The sequence below is a fragment of the Aquarana catesbeiana genome, linkage group LG01 (genome assembly GCF_042186555.1).
Source record: "Aquarana catesbeiana isolate 2022-GZ linkage group LG01, ASM4218655v1, whole genome shotgun sequence".
NCBI classification, from domain to species: domain Eukaryota; kingdom Metazoa; phylum Chordata; class Amphibia; order Anura; family Ranidae; genus Aquarana; species Aquarana catesbeiana.
In genome coordinates this window covers 373,669,232-373,686,695 of record NC_133324.1, presented here as the reverse complement: position 1 = coordinate 373,686,695, position 17,464 = coordinate 373,669,232, and positions in this window count along the sequence as shown.

Sequence of the window (17,464 nt, the reverse complement as noted above, 5' to 3'; positions counted from 1 at the left end):
GGGATGTGAATGGGGGAAGTACCGGTGCTGCAGAAGTGGTGGGTTCCCAATTAGGATTGGCGAATGCAGCAGGAAGGACATTATGGGCATGACGGGCCTGTGTTTGTCTTCTTCTTAGTGGCAGCGGGACACTACTTGTGCTTGTCACCTCACCAGCTTGAACTGCACTTATGGGACTCGCCACGTCACCAAGTGTTACTGCAGTGCTGGTTAGCTACGACCGGGGTGTACTAGGCCGTTGGTGCTTGCCAGTTCACCAAAAAGCTACCAAAAAAACTTTTAGCGATCGCAGGGATCAGGCCTGACTCTGCGAATGCTGCAGTTATGCGTTTAGTGATTTGTAAGTGACAGTGATCGATCGATACTGCACTTGGGTGGGCTGGGCCGGGCGGAGGGGCAAAACGCAGGTGCTAGTAGGTATCTGGGCTGATCCGCTAACACTGCGTTTTTGGGAACCCTAAATTGCTGGGGACGCTAGTATAGATCTGATCGGATCAGATATTGATCCGTTCAGATACTATACCACTAAGGGAGGTATAAGGTGCGTGCGTGGGTGTTAGCGGTACTGGCGCTAACCTGACACTGCCTGAGGCTGGTGCTTGCCAGTTCACCAAAATGCTACCAAAAAACTGTTAGCGATCGCAGGGATCAGGCCTGACTCTGCGAACGCTGCAGGTATGCATTTAGTGTTTTGTAAGTGACAGTGATCGATCAATACTGCACTTGGGTGGGCTGGGCTGGGCTGGGCCGGGCGGAGGGGCAAAACGCAGGTGCTAGTAGGTATCTGGGCTGATCCGCTAACACTGCGTTTTTGGGAACCCTAAACTGCTGGGGACGCTAGTATAGATCTGATCGGATCAGATATTGATCCGATCAGATACTATACCACTAAGGGAGGTGTACGATGCGTGCGTGGGTGTTAGCGGGACTGGCGCTAACCTGACTCTGCCTGGGGCTGGTGCTTGCCAGTTCACCAAAATGCTACCAAAAAAACTGTTAGCGATCGCAGGGATCAGGCCTAACTCTGCGAACGCTGCAGTTATGCGTTTAGTGTTTTGTAAGTGACAGTGATCGATCGATACTGCACTTGGGTGGGCTGGGCTGGGCCGGACGGAGGGGCAAAACGCAGGTGCTAGCAGGTATCTGGGCTGATCCCGCTAACACTGCGTTTTTGGGAACCCTAAACTGCTGGGGATGCTAGTATAGATCTGATCAGATATTGATCCGTTCAGATACTATACCACTAAGGGAGGCGTATGCTGCGTGCGTGGGTGTTAGCGGTACTGGCGCTAACCTGACGCTGCCTGGGGCGACGCATATCACTGCCGGGCGATCAGGGGGCTAAACCTTTATTAGGTAATAGACGGCGGGTGCCCTGACACTATAAAAAATAACTAACCAGCGTCACCCGTAACAGTTATACGGTGATCACTGGTGAAAGGGTTAACTACGGGGCAATCAAGGGGTTAAAACCTTTATTGGGTAGTATATGGGGGTCCCTGACGCTATAAAACGCTGACGGCAAACCTATATATTTACCTCCCTAACTAGCGTCACCAGTGACACTAATACAGCGATCAGAAAAATGATTGCTTAGTGACACTGGCGACGGGGGTGATCAAGGGGTTAAAACTTTATTAGGGGGGGTTAAGGGGGTATCCTAGACCTAAAGGGGGCTAACACTAACTGTACTACCACACTAACTGTCACAAACTGACACCAATGCAGTAATCAGAAAAAAAAAAAAAAACTGCTTGGTGTCAGTGTGACGGGGGGGAGGGGTGATTAGGGGGTGATCGGGGGGTAAAGGGGGGTGTATTGTATGCCTGGCATGTTCTACTGTATGTGTAGTGTTTGTGCACTCACATTGAAGTCTTCTCTCCTCGGCGCCGGAACGGAAAATAACGAGCTGAGGAGAGATGATTTGCAGCAGAGGAATGATCTGATTGGCCGGGAGCGATCGCGAGGGGGGGGGGCCACGAATGGATGGCCTCCCCCTCACCTCCGATCGCAGGGGGACAAACACCAACCGCCTCGGGCACCGGGGGGTGTCCGATTGGACCCCCCCGCAGGAGGCAGATCACGTACAGGTACGTGATTCTGCCTGCCCGTGCCATATATCGTCGTGCGGCGGTCGGCAAGTAGTTAAGCATGACTATATAATATTTAAAATAAAGCATAATTCTTACAATCCCTCTCATTTGTCACAATTATAAATCTTGTCTCCAATATGCATCATCTTGTGTTGCCCTTCTATAAATGCATTGGCCTATCTTTACGAGAAAATATATAAAGAGAAGAAGCAATAAACACATTAAGATTAACATTCTGGCTTGTCCAAACCATGATAATATAGACCCAAACAAATCTCCAAAACTTCCCAATCCCTTAAAAGGATTGCACCCATCATTAACAATTCTCCTGGCTTCTGCCCGAAGTCCTGCTACCTCCTTTCGATGCTGATTAAGTACTTCATAATAATCAGGCACTTCCATACTTGTATTATGAATCCATGTACAACACTCGTAATCTGCTGTTACTTCACAGAGACCAGCAAGTGCAGCTCCCATGGATTCAATTGCTAGCTCATGTAGCATTAACTGTTTCCGCAAGGATCCCGATTAAGCAGAGCAATGTCACCTGACGTTTTATTTAATACCTCATCCATTATAATTGAATACTTATATTTTCATTACTTCAATTCCCCATCCTGTCCATGATGGTAACCATGACCATGCCATGTCTCCTTTATTAGAGTTCCCTCCTATTTACATGTTTAAGGGGATATTTTGGATGTTTCCTTGCTTGTAATACATGGTGAGAACTCCCACTCCCAATTATCTCCATGACTGGAACCAGAGAAGCAAGATAGCACCATCCTCTCTCTTGTATAGGGATCCATGGGTAACATACCTTGCCACAACAGATAAACAAACTCTTACTTAATGTGAAAGGGCGCAAGCCCAGCACCTTTTTTACTTGGAATAACTAGATAGAGTAAGTTGACAAAACCTTACCAGTTGAATGATGTAGTGGGTGTGTTTCATTCATTAGGGACCGAATTGTGGCATTTAAGTATTTGCTAGAAATGTTAAACACAGAAGATAGGTCTGGGCTTAAAGATATGTTAAGCTGTGATTTATGACATATTTTCTCTCTCCTATTTGACTAATTTCCTAGTCTAAAACACCAGCTTGGTGGGTAAATTTGAGCGATTATAGGAAAGGAAATGATTAATTTCCCTGGGCTCCTAATATGTCTTGCATACTTATTTCGGGGGTGCCATTCAAGAAGAAGTGATGTTCACTGGCGCAGCCAGTAAAGGAATCCTCATTGTACTTGGACGTAATTTACTACAAACCCAACATTTATCATACACTGACTTTTATGTATAGCTATATTTGAATTGTAACATCAACATCTTATCAGTAAGAGATGTGGTATCTAATGATGTTAAATCTCTTGCTTGTTGATAGTGAGTCTCATTGTGTTGCTCGGTACTTGGACAGAAAGGTAAGTCTTGTGGATGATAATAACAAGTAGTAATCACCCAAACCGACAAAAAAACTGTCAGTGAGAGAAAGCCTAGCAATAGGAAGAACGTCCAAGATGTCTGGGGACTGAGAATCGACATCTTGCCCTGTGTCTTCTAGTTCGTCTGTTTCAGAGACTTCTGCACCTGCTTCACTCTCTTTATCTGTGCCTTGTATCCTAGGATCCTATGGGACCTTTTTCACCTTTGAAGCATGGATCCAGGCTTGAGAATCAGCCGTTAGGATTGCAGTTCTTGTTACAGCAGTCACCACGGTTGGCTCCCCATATGGTGGATCCGTAACCTTGTGCTTGTGGAGTGCTTTAACCACTACTCGTTCTCCTGGTTTAAACGGATGTGTTGGTTCCTGTGAAGGAATGGGAAAAGAAAGAGACACATCACCGTAGATGCCATTCAAAAGCCGCATAAGATTTACAACATATCCTTCCTGAATCAGCTCCAAATCACCTGGCATTAATACCATTGGACCTCTTGTCCAAGGTGTGGGAAAGGGTCTTCCCATCAACATTTCAAAAGGAGACATTTTAGTAGTTTTGTTAGGAGTCATCCTTATTGCCGTCAGTACTGCTGGCAAGTATGCCTCCCACATAACATAAGTGCCTCCTGTAGCTTTTTTGCAATTTTTCTTTAATTGTACGGTTCATTCTTTCCACCACCTCCGAGCTCTGAGGATGGTATATGAAATTTCCAATTAATCACCATTAATTTAGCAATATGTTGCAAAATCTTAGAAGTGAATGCGGGACTTTTGTGCAAATCAGTGGTTAATGGGCAACCCCACCTTGGGATTATTTCTTTACACAAAATTATGGCTACTGTAAGTACGTCCTCTTTATGGGTTTCAAAAGCTTCTGGCCACTTACTAAATGTATCTACTATAACTAGCAGATATTTTGTTCTATTCCTGCTACCTTTAGGCATGTGTGTGACATGTGTGTGACATCAATCTGCAATTCTTGAAATGGACCTTGGGGTGGTGGCAAATGATCATGTTTCCCCTGTTGAGCACCCTGTGTATTGTACCTAATACATGTTATGCATCAACTCAATTGGTCCTGGACTCTGTGTTTGATATTTTAATGCAAAACCTTTTCTTAAATTCTTGTATTGTTAACTGTTGACCTCTGTGGCCTATACCATGAAACTGTGCTATTATGATAGGTGCATTATGTTAAGGCATGCCTATGATAACCTCTTTTGTCATAAGACCATTTTTCCAGTATTCTACATCTTCCTCATTGGCTTGTACTGTAGTTTTTTCAAAAACTGGTGTTCTGGAATTGTGGGTGGCTCTAGAAAGACAAAGGTGGGATTTCTTAGGTTATGGGAACCTACAAAAGCAACTTCTTTGGCAATTTCTTTCAGCCAAAGCATTACCTAGGGCAACAGGGTCATTAGAATTAATATGTGCCTTACATTTTATCACCACAACAGTATGGGGTTTGTGTATGGCCTCTAACAAATCATTCACCAATGAAGCGTGTGCAATTCCTTTGTGAGGGAGCATCTGAGGGAGCATGAGGGGACTACCTCCCGGGCAACCCTATTGTTGTTTTCCCTGCCATTGTAATGGGTATTTAATGGTGTGCTGCTCATTTTTACCCTGGAGTTGCTGTCTTTGTATGGGGTAGTTTCCAGGATTATATCCTGAAGTACCACCCTTGGACTGTGAGCATTGGTTCCTCCAGTGTCCAATTCTCCACAAATGAAGCATCTCTCATTTCTCTCTCCTGAACCTCCTCTTCTATTTCCTCTGTATCCTCCCCTTTCTCTGTATCCCCCTCTATTTCCATATTGGGAACTATCAAATTGCCCTGGGCTATGCTGAAGTCCCTAGAATTGTGACTTTGATGAGGTTTTGGGAATATCAAATCAACCTGCTGAATCCTTGAACATCACTTTCTTCTCAAATCCCTTTGTATTCAGCTAAGGCCACTTAGCAACTAGCTGCTTAATCAAAAGGGAAACCTTTGGTTTAAATGCCTGCATAATAGTCTGTGTGTATATCATGCCAATATCACCTTCCGTGGTCATACCCGCTTTTTCCTTCCACACCTTTTTAAACCTTTTAATAAAGTCAGTTACTTACTTACAGGCTATGGCTATAAAAATTGATTTCTTATCCTGCCATAGTCTTTTCATATCTGCCTTAACTTGCTTCCACATGTCTTCCAATTTATCCACAATATCCCAACTCCATCCTGATTCCATGTCATATCCCAATATGCCATCTATAAGTAATCTATAGTCTTCTATAGAGCACTGCTTACCCTTTGTAGCTTTCTTTAGTTTATGGTGACTGAAGGATTTTTTCTAGGATCTGGGGAATTCTTGATATTGTCCATGCAGTATTGCATGTCCATTGGTTTAACCATAACATAATTTCCAATTATGATATAAGGTGCTGTTAAATCTGCAGATGGGAAGTGGCATGCAATGGGGGAAGAGGTATTGGGCCCAGCGCTGGAAGTGGAAGCACTGGGCCTAATTAAAGTACCACTTCTCAAAGTACATGGGGAGGTTAAGGGAACCTGACTAACAAATCTCCCTTCTGTACTAGCTGCCGGTCCTCAGTTGAGGATGTTATTATACCTCCTTGGGCACCCTTACTTTATTTATCTTACCCTAGGGGCAACGGTTCCTGCAGAACTACCTGCCTGGACCTATTGCTGGGGAACCCTCTCCCTGACATCCCGCTGTACGGGCGGGGTCCTGGGATGCTGGGGCCGAGGACAATTTGCACATAGTCTAAAAACCTGATGCATCCTCATCCTCTGCTGTTACCTGGGATGTTAGAGGTAATTGCAGGTATATCTGTGTATAATTAGGGGGCCCCGGGAGTGGAGCAGTAGGCTCCATTGTATCTAAAAGGAAAGGATTATTTGATTTTTTTCTCCCTGACCATCTAGGTACAAATCCTGGTGCATATTTTAACCAGTTTAATCCTCCCGCCATCATATACTTTTTATCCCATTTTGGATCAGGGTCAAACCATGGGAAAGCTTCCCTGTCTCATCGTTTGCTCCATCTCCGGGAAAGTAGCTGGAACTATGCAATAACTCAGTATACCCTGACAGATTATCTACCCAAGGATTTACATAATAATAATCCCATGAGGATGTCCATGCAGCATACTCTTTACATGTTACATTTTCAGGATTTAGTTTTGGAGCTGATTCTGAAATTTTACCAAGTTTACGCAACAATTTTATTTCTCTAAGAACCTTTCTAGGAGGTTTAGGCGGGTCTGGGGGTTTCCCCTTACCTAGGAAATTTCCCATCCTTTGGATGCAAAAAAACGGTTATGCAAGCAGTTCTTAGTATTGTGATAATTACTCATTACTCTGTGTTGGAGTGGCTGTACAACTCTCTCGTAGAGCCTCTGTCAATCCTCTCAACAACACAGGAGCTTTATAGCTTAAAGTGAGCAAAAATCTGAATATCCCTAACACTTCGTCTCTTTGCCACTTGCGTTCACCTTTCTCTGGGTCAACGGCATGAGCCTAGCCAGAGGGGTGGGCATCTTGCAAAGATCAAGAGCACAAAAATTCTAACATTTCATTCTAACAATAGCACATTAAGCAATCTAACAAAAGCACAATAAGCAATGCAACAAATGCACAATAAGCAAAACATGTGTAGCATGTAGATGTGTAGCATTTACATGTACATGTGTAGCATTTACAATCTACCGTAGATTAGGTAAATTTAGTAAATTGTGTGTTAGGAAGGTTAAAAGTTCGCCTCTGTTCCAGCTTGGCTGATGTTGTGTGTGCTTCCGTGCTGACCGGTGGGTGTCACTGTTACCATTAGTCAGTGTTGGAAGGGCAACGTGTCGAAGTGTATAGATGCTCCTTTGTCTCGGTGGCGAGCTCGGTGGAGGTGGTCCTCCGAGTTGCATTATGGGCAAGGGTATTTATGGGACAGACGCCATGTTCTAAGGTTTTTTTTTGCAGCTACCTGCTGGCCGTCCTGGCTGACAGGTATGCGTTAAGGAGCTACCTCGTGGTCCTCTGATTGGGAGGCCCACGATGTTACGGCGCAGGGGTGGGTCCAGAGGCTTGTCTGGGGCCTACCACCGTGGCCGAGGAATGGTCCTGAGCTGTCGGTCCTGTGTGACGAAGCTGGACAGCCGAGGAGATCCCAGGGGAGGACCCGTCTTGGAGAGATCACGCAGCGTGCTGGTCTATAGAGGGGCCTGGTGACTCGGCTGGAGGACGTATCCAAAAGAAGTAACCATACAGCATAGTGTCGCCGGTTCGGCTTAAAGGTTGAGGCACTGTGACTAACTGTTCACTGCAGAAGATCTGATACATCCTGTGGCAGAGGATCGTGCAGATTTACCCCCCCAAATAAGTCTGTGGCAGAGACTTTAGATTCGTGCTGCGTACTGGCTGCTAGACTGGTGAGAGAGGCCTATCCAGAAGAGCAGAGAGTGTGTCCCATGAGGGGAACGCATTGCACATAATCATTTGAATTCTACCGGGACATTTGTTGCTAAGATTTTGCAAGAAGATATTTGAGTTTCTCCTGAGAGTTTCCTTTTCCGTCTCTTTCCTGCTACTTCCTAAAGTTTGACTGTTCAATAAAGCATTGAAAACGTACTCCAGTGTTGGTGCGTGTGTCGTCCAGCAGTAAACTCAATGGAACCCCTAGACCCGGTGAAACAGAGGGAAGCAAAGTGAAGGTAACAGACCCGCTTAAACCAGCAGCTCCACAGTGAGTTAGTGCTACACATGCATATCACTCTTAACAGGCTGGAGGGAGTATTCCTACCACTATTTAAATTTGCCTAGGTTAATAATCTGTTTGTGAGGTACCTCAGCTCAAACAGATCTATCTCCTGTGCTCCCACAGCACTAGGGTTCTTTGAAATGTGCCAGCAATCAGGGTGTCATAAGAGAAGATGTCTTACTTACCTCTGATGGCGAAATTCACATCCCAACTTCTGATCACCAGTTTCTGAAAGTTAATAACCCTTGGTAGATACACTTCTGCTAGCCAGCCTCCCTTCAACCTGTAAAGAATGTACGAGTACTCGGAAATAAGACATCAAGACATGTGTGGTCTTTTAGTCTGTATTCAAATTGAGACCAGTCAGGACAGCTTATATACAGTTCAAAAAGGGGATGTGACATTAGTCCCCCAGACCAACTAAAAATATACATAGAATATTTACGAGCAATGATCAATACATATACACGTCATAGGAAAAAGTAGTGCGCAAGTAATGACAATCTAAAATGATAAATAGGGTATATGTACGTAAAAGGAAACAGATGTAAAACTAACTCGGAAAAGAGAACCTAGGATTAAGTAGAAATAACAGGAAAATGCGAATATTCTCAGACACTAGATAACAATGGGAGGAAGCTTACATCCTCAAACAGAAATATCTGAGTTGCAAAAAACAGAGCATGTCAGCAGAATTAGAAGTCTGCATCCATAAGACACAGAGAGCGTGGCTCAGCCCCACTCCCGCCTCACTGGCTGTGATTATCAGCAGCAGGCGCTAATGCTGCTACATTTCAGCCAATCAGGAGGGAGAGACCCAAGAGACTTGTGTCTCATGCACATCGCTGGATCGCGATCGGGGGGGCTGAGGGGGGAGCTGCACACTGAAGGTTTTTTACCTTCATGCATAAAACGTATGAAGGTAAAAATCCTTCAGCCTTTACAACCACTTTAAAATTATTTCTTGGCTTACAGCATCAGCATCCCAATCTTATTAATTTCAACTTGCAATTAAAACATTTTTTTCAGCTGTTTTTGCTGTAACGCCACATTTTTTCATCTAGCTGTAATGTAAGTCAGAATGTAATGTAAGTCAGAATTGAGCAGTGGAGGTAGCAGACACAGAATTAAAAGCTGTTGCAATGTAAGAGGGGGAAATAAGGCAGGTTTTATCACAGAATGAGAATGTATTATGTCAGAGACAACAGCAAGAAAATTTGCACAGACTTGCTACACATGTACAGTCTCAGCACTGAAGCAGTTGATGTAGGCCACATTTTGAAAGGTCACACAGAAGGCATATTTTCATCCCAAAAATCAAAATTAATATGTCAAATAAAAAAGGGAAAAAAATTATACAGACTGCATTGACAGCATTCCAACAATCGCAGTAGGTCACCTTATAAAATTGACACAATGCTTGCAGATATTCAGAGACACAATGCAGTATATTTTTCTAATACATACAGTATCTCACAAAAGTGAGTACACTCTTCACATTTTTGTGAATATTTTATTATATCTTTCCATTTGACAACACTGAAGAAATGACACTTTGCTACAAAAGTAGTGAGTGTACAGCTTGTATAACAGTGTAAATTACCTGTTCCCTCAAAATAAGTCAACACACAGCCATTAATGTTTAAACCACTGGCAACAAAAAGTAAGTACTCCCCTAAGTGAAAATGTCCAAATTTGGCCCAAAGTGTCAATATTTTGTGTGGCTACCATTATTTTCCAGCACTGCCTTAACTCTCTTGGGCATGGAGTTCACCAGAGCTTCACAGGTTGCCACTGGAGTCCTCTTCCACTCCTCCATGATGACATCATGGAGCTGGTGGATGTTAGAAACCTTGCTCTCCTCTACCTTCCGTTTAAGGATGCCCCACAGATGCTCAATAGGGTTTAGGTCTGGAGACATGCTTGGCCAGTCCATCACCTTTACCCTCAGCTTCTTTAGCAAGGCAGTGGTCATCTTGGAGGTGTGTTTGGGATTGTTATCATGTTGGAATACTGCTCTGTGGCCCAGTCTCCGAAGGGAGGGGATCGTGCTCTGCTTCAGTATGTCACAGTACATGTTGGCATTCATGGTTCCCTCATAGAATTGTAGCTCCCCAGTGCCAGCAGCACTCATGAAGCCCCAAACCATGACACTCCCACCACCATGCTTGACTGTAGGCAAAACACACTTGTCTTTGTACTCCTCACCTGGTTACCACCACACACACTTAACACCATCTGAACCAAATATGTTTATCTTGGTCTCATCAGACCACAGGACATGGTTCCAGTAATCCATGTCCTTAGTCTGCTTGTCTTCAGCAAACTGTTTGCAGGCTTTCTTGTGCATCATGTTTAGAAGAGGCTTCCTTCTGGGACCACAGTCATGCAGACCAATTTGATGCAGTGTGCGGCATATGGTGAGAGCACTGACAGGCTGACCCCCACCCCTTCAACCTCTGCAGCAAAGCTGGCAGCACTCATATGTCTATTTCCCAAAGACAACCTCTGGATATGATGCTGAGCACGTGCACTCAACTTCTTTGGTCGACGTGGAACCTGTCCTGGTAAACTGCTGTATGGTCTTGGCCACCATGCTGCAGCTCAGTTTCAGGGTCTTGGCAATCTTCTTATAGCCTAGGCCATCTTTATGTAGAGCAACAATTCTTTTTTTAAGATCCTCAGAGAGCTCTTTCCCATGAGGTGCCATGTTGAACCTCCAGTAACCAGTATGAGAGAGTGAGAGCGATAACACCAAATTTACCACACCTACTCCCCATTCACACCTGAGACCTTGTAACACTAACGAGTCACATGACACCGGGGACGGAAAATGGCTAATTGAGCCCAATTTGGACATTTTCACTGAGGGGTGTACTCACTTTTGTTGCCAGTTTAGACATTAATGGCTGTGGGCATCTGAAGCCAGACTGTATTTCTTCCTGGATCTCACCCTTGCAGATCTCGCACATGCTCAGTGCAGCACAAGCAGTGTAATAGGTTTCAGGTCAGGTTTTCATAGCAACGGCAGTGTCAGAGGAAGTTGCCGCCCCTTCCCAGAAGGCATTGCAAACAGAAAATGATGCTATGGGCCACGGCCAGGGAGGAGGAAGTGATCAATGATCTGTAGCTCCCCAGTGCCAGCAGCACTCATGCAGCCCCAGACCATGACACTCCCACCACCATGTTTGACTGTATGCAAGACACACTTGTCTTTGTACTCCTGACCTGGTTGTCGCCACACACGCTTGACACCATCTGAACCAATTAAGTTTATCTTGGTCTCATTAGACCACAAGACATGGTTCAAGTAATCCATGTCCTTAGTCTGCTTGTTTTCAGCAAACTGTTTGCAGGCTTTTTTGTGCATCATCTTTAGAAAAGGCTTCCTTCTGGGACAATAGCCATGCAGACCAATCTGAGCACTGACAAGCTGACCCCCCCCCCCCACCCCTTCAACCTCTGCAGCAATGCTGGCAGCACTCATACGTCTATTTCCCAAAGACAACCTCTGGATATGACGCTGAGCCAGTGCCCTCAACTTCTTTGGTGGACCACGGTGAGGCCTGTTCTGAGTGGAACCTGTCCAGTTAAACTGCTGGTGGTCTTGGCCACCGTGCTGCAGCTCAGTTTCAGGATCTTGGCAATCTTCTTATAGCCTAGGCCATCTTTATGTAGAGCAACAATTCTTTTTTTAAGATCCTCAGAGAGTTCTTTCCCATGAGGTGCCATGTTGAACCTCCAGTAACCAGTATGAGAAAGTGAGAGCGATAACACCAAATTTACCACACCTACTCCCCATTCACACCTGAGACCTTGTAATACTAACAAGTCACATGACACCAGGAGAGAAAATGGCTAATTGAGCCCAATTTTGACATTTTCACTGAGGGGTGTACTCACTTTTGTTGCCAGCGGTTTAGACATTAATGGCTGTGTGTTGAGTTATTTTGAGGAGACAGCAAATTCACACTGTTATACAAGCTGTACACTCACTACTTTACATTGTAGCAAAGTGTCATTTCTTCAGTGTTGTCACATGAAAAGGGGTGTACTCACTTTTGTGAGATACTGTGTATATATTGTGACGGTATGCAAGGTGAGATACACAATAATAGGTACATTTCACCTCGCATTTGTTCCATTGTAAGGGACTGAACCGGAATCCGGCCCAGTTTTTACAGCCTCTGTGGCAGGCTGGGTTCCAGTCCGGATGTTCGGGTCCACTGGAGTCCACAGTCAGCTGGACTTTAAATATCCAGGAATAGATCACAGCAGGTTGCTTTGGTTTTGAGACTCAGGAAGGAACCTGAGTGAGAGGAGCTCTGGGTGGACTTAAAGGTTTGCTTTTCTGCATGTTTTTGTGGGTGACGGGGTCTATAGGAGACTATTTGTTTAGTTAGTGCCAGACGGCAAGGATTTAATTTACTGTTTGTTTTTTTGTTTTTATTTTGCAAACCTCCTGCAAATAAACCTAGCATCCGCCGGATTTTTAAGAAAGTGACCATTTGCTGACTGTCATTCAGAAAAGGTGATCCCCACAAGCTAATTTCCCCACTATATAATATATATGTATGTATATGTATATGTGTGTATATATGTGTGTATATATATATATATATATATATATATATATATATATATTATAATAAAATGCAAAGGGGGGCCTATGAGCTAAACAGCGACAACCGTTGCTGAGTCAGAAGAAAGGTAGTCCAAACTCCACTACAGTGGTTGGCATATCAACAAATCGTCTCCTTCTCCAAGACTCCCACCTGACAAATGTTATCTCCTTATTCTACGCTATGCTCACCTAAACTACTCCCTAATTTCCTAAATTCACTGCCCAATAGTCAACAGAACTTGACATCTCACTTCACCTAATATTTCCATCCATCCCATACACTCCACACTTTCTACCCCAACACACTGCAATTCAATGTTACGTAGCACAATACTGTGCTGTATATAGCAATGTATAACTCTGTATGTAGCACTATATAGGATTGTATTTCAGTACACATCTCTCCCTGAAAATGCTGTGTCAGTTGCCTAATTTGTCTCCAATACACTCTGACAAAAGGCTGAAGGGAAACCTGACTTTTATAGGGAGGGGGCTGCACAATAAAAAAAAAAAAAAAAACTTTATTGGCCATTCCATGCAACTTGACTGCAGTTCAAAGTCCAAGAAATGCATGATTGGTAATTGGTTTCTATGGTGTTAAACAATCTCATTATTTCATTGTTTTCCCAAACTGCAAAGCTAGAGGTAAAGCTGAACTCATGGTTGGCCAGAACTTGAAGTTCCTTCCTACCGATTAGTCCTTGGCCTTCTGCCTGCATTTTTTGCCACAGCTTCCACAATTCAGATCCCTTTTAAAACTAAGAATTCTGTATTGAATATGACCATATGACATTAATATGTACAATAGGAGAGTCCTTGTCTCCCAGGCAACTCTTCAAGTGTCCAACACAATCACAAATTACGTGTAAATCTATGCAGCAAGGGAAGGACATTATCAAAAGAGGCTTATGTGGCTTGATCACTCTGCTAGGGCTAGAATGAAGTTTCTTGCATGGTCTATTTAAGGTATATTTATGCTATTTATGGTCTATTTAATGTACGGTATATTTCTTCTGTGTATGTTCTTAGTTACTTATGATGTAACAGTAAACAATAATGCGATGACCATAAATGTCTTCTGTTTGAAACTGTTTAATCTTTGCGGGATGAAGAAGGAAGAGTTTGAAATGCAATATTTCATTCTTAACCAAAACCACTAGCATGTAAATACAGTACCTCCATGTATGCATCTAGGGAGTTACAAGCTAATTTATATAAACAGAGACAAAAAGTCTTTCTCCAGCAGAAACTCATTGGCAGTTTTGACATATTTATCTCTGCTAGTGATTTACCTAGATGTACGAGTGGTTGTGCATCACATTAATGAGTATTGCTTTTTGTATGGTGACTCTTTTGTACTTAGCTTTCAAGCAGTTCTCAGAGGATTTGCTCCATATTCTTTTATATAAGGAAAATGATTTGTCTGCCTGATTCTCATTATATCTGCACAAAATCTGATTCATAGTACAAGGTATGCAGTACCTGCAAATAACGTAGTTGAAGAAGCTAGTTACAAATGAAAATAGCTTTAAAGAGTCAGTCCACCCAAAAGTCATATCTTAGTTGTAGGTCTGTAGTGTTTAGTGAGACCTTGGCTTCTCATGTGTCTTGTCATACTCCAACAGTGAAAATAATTTCAGGTGCTGTTCCTGTCCACCTTTCAACTTTGTTCCTGCTCACTTGCACATGTTTCTGCAACTCCTGCTTATGTTTTCATGATTTTAAAAATGAATACAAATAATTTGGGAGAGAATGGCTACAGCAGATGTGCAGACCTGACACAAATTTCACCAAAAGATTCCTCAAGAGGCTCAAGAAAATCCATGCAGCAAGGGAAGGACAAAAAATAAAATATAAGGGAGAAATGGCCCTTTCCAACAGAAGGTTTCTTATGCCGCGTACACACGACCTGTTTTTCCGTCAGAATAAACTCTGACGGTTTTTCCGACGGTGTTCCGCTGAAACGGACTTGCCTACACACGATCACACCAAAGTCCGATCTTTTAGAATGCGATGACGTACGACGGGACTAGAAAAAGGAAGTTCAATAGCCAGTAGCCAATAGCTGCCCTTGCGTTGTTTTTGGTCCGTCGGAATAGCATACAGGCAAACTGTTTTCCCGATAGGAATTGATTCCGTCGGAAAGATTTAAAACATGTTCTATTTCTAGGTTCGTCAGAATTTTCGAAAAGAAAGTCAGATGAAGCCCACACATGATCGGAATATCCGATGGAATGATTCCGTCTGACCTTTTCTGCCGGAAAGTCCGGTCATGTGTACGTGGCATTACTCTAATGCATTCTCTATATTAAGGTAAAAAAACTTTTGTGTGGAGCTCTCCCCCAGACCCCCCTTATACTTACCTGAGCCCGGTCTTGATCCAGCACTGTGCCCGAGAGCAGTGCCTCTCCTCACTGGAGATTGAAGTAGCAGCATGAGCCAATGGCTTCTGCTGTTGTCAACAGTGGCGAAGCTAGACATTCTTTCACCGAGGGGAAAAAAAAAGGTTTGGTGCCCCCACCCCAGAGAGAAGTTCTCCATCCACACACTCCCAGCTCCCTGCCCAGACAAGGAAGTGTAATATATATATAGACACTTGTTTTAGTAATCTTAGTATATTTTATGGGTACAAGAATGTTTTTGTTTTATATAACCATGCCCCTTTAAACCCCTTCAACTGTTAATGCAAGTTAGCCACACTCATTGTTCACTGTGGCACTCTACATTGCTGCTCTCCTTGGTGCACCCAAAGATGTCCCAGGTCTTTTACAATCCTATAGTGTATACAACAACAAAAAAAATTACTGTCTGATGATAAGGAGGGGCATGGAGCGCCAGTGGGGGGCCCCAGAAGAAGGGGATCGGGGTTGCTTTGTGCAAAACCATTGCACAGAGCATTTAAGTATAGGCATGTGTGTTATTTTTATAAATTAAAGAAAACTAAGCTTTATAACCACTTTAATAAAGACCCTCTTTTTGGCTCACTTCTTTTTTCCTGGTTGACGCCCCTCCTAATCTGCTACAGAAGTGAGCCCTGAGATCACTATTCCCAAAACTTTGAAATGACTAAATATATATATATATATATATATATATATATACACACACACACACACACACACACACACACACACACACACACTGTGTGTGTGTGTGTGTATATGTATATATATATATATATATATATATATTTAGTCATTTCAAAGTTTTGGGAATAGTGATCTCAGGGCTCACTTCTGTAGCAGATTAGGAGGGGCGTCAACCAGGAAAAAAGAAGTGAGCCAAAAAGAGGGTCTTTATTAAAGTGGTTATAAAGCTTAGTTTTCTTTAATTTATAAAAATAACACACATGCCTATACTTAAATGCTCTGTGCAATGGTTTTGCACAAAGCAACCCCGATCCCCTTCTTCTGGGGCCCCCCACTGGCGCTCCATGCCCCTCCTTATCATCAGACAGTAATTTTTTTTGTTGTTGTATACACTATAGGATTGTAAAAGACCTGGGACATCTTTGGGTGCACCAAGGAGAGCAGCAATGTAGAGTGCCACAGTGAACAATGAGTGTGGCTAACTTGCATTAACAGTTGAAGGGGTTTAAAGGGGCATGGTTATATAAAACAAAAACATTCTTGTACCCATAAAATATACTAAGATTACTAAAACAAGTGTCATTTTAAATATATGAACTTGGCCTACATTATATTGACAGTGTCATTAAGTAGAGCAGTAGATGGTGTGTAGACAGTGTCAGTAGGGCAGTGGACAGTGTCAGTAGGGCAGAGATTGGTGTCAGTAGGGAAAAGTTGGTGTCAGTAGAGCAGTGGATGGTGCCAGTAGAGCAGTGGACGGTGCCAGTAAAGCAGTGGATGATGTCAGTAGGGTAGAGGTTGGTGTCAGTAGGACAGTGGCAGTAGGGGAAAGGTTGGTATCAGTAGGGCAGTGGACATTATCAGTAGAGCAGTGGATGGTGTCAGTAGAGCAGTGGAAGGGACCAGTAGGGGAGAGGTTGGTGTCAATAGAGAAGTGGATGGTGTCGGTAGAGCAGTGGATGATGTCAGTAGAGCAGTGGATGGTGCCAGTAAAGCAGTGGACAGTGTCAGTAGGGGAGAGGTTGGTATCAGTAAGGCTGTGGACCATGTCAGTAGGGGAGAGGTTGGTATCAGGAGGTAGGCAGGAGGCTGTGGAGAGTGTCAGTAGACCAGTAGACAGTGTCAGTAGGGCAGTGGATTGTGTCAGCTATTAGAGCAGTGGATGGTGTCAGTAGGGCAGAGGACGGTGTCAGTAGGGCGGGTGGATTGTGTCAGCCATTAGAGCAGTGGAAGGTGTCGGTAGGGCAGTGGACAGTGCCAGTAGTTTTTTTATTTTTTACAATCCTATATTTTTAATTATTTTTTACAATATTATTATTATTTAATTTTTTTTACTATTTTTTTTAGGATTCCGTTGGGGGTCTTTGGTGAAATATCAGGGGTCTAAACAGACCCCTGATGTCTTGCTTTTGGGACAAAGAAAGCAATTGAGACTCTTCCATTTTTTTCTCTGCAGCCTCAGAT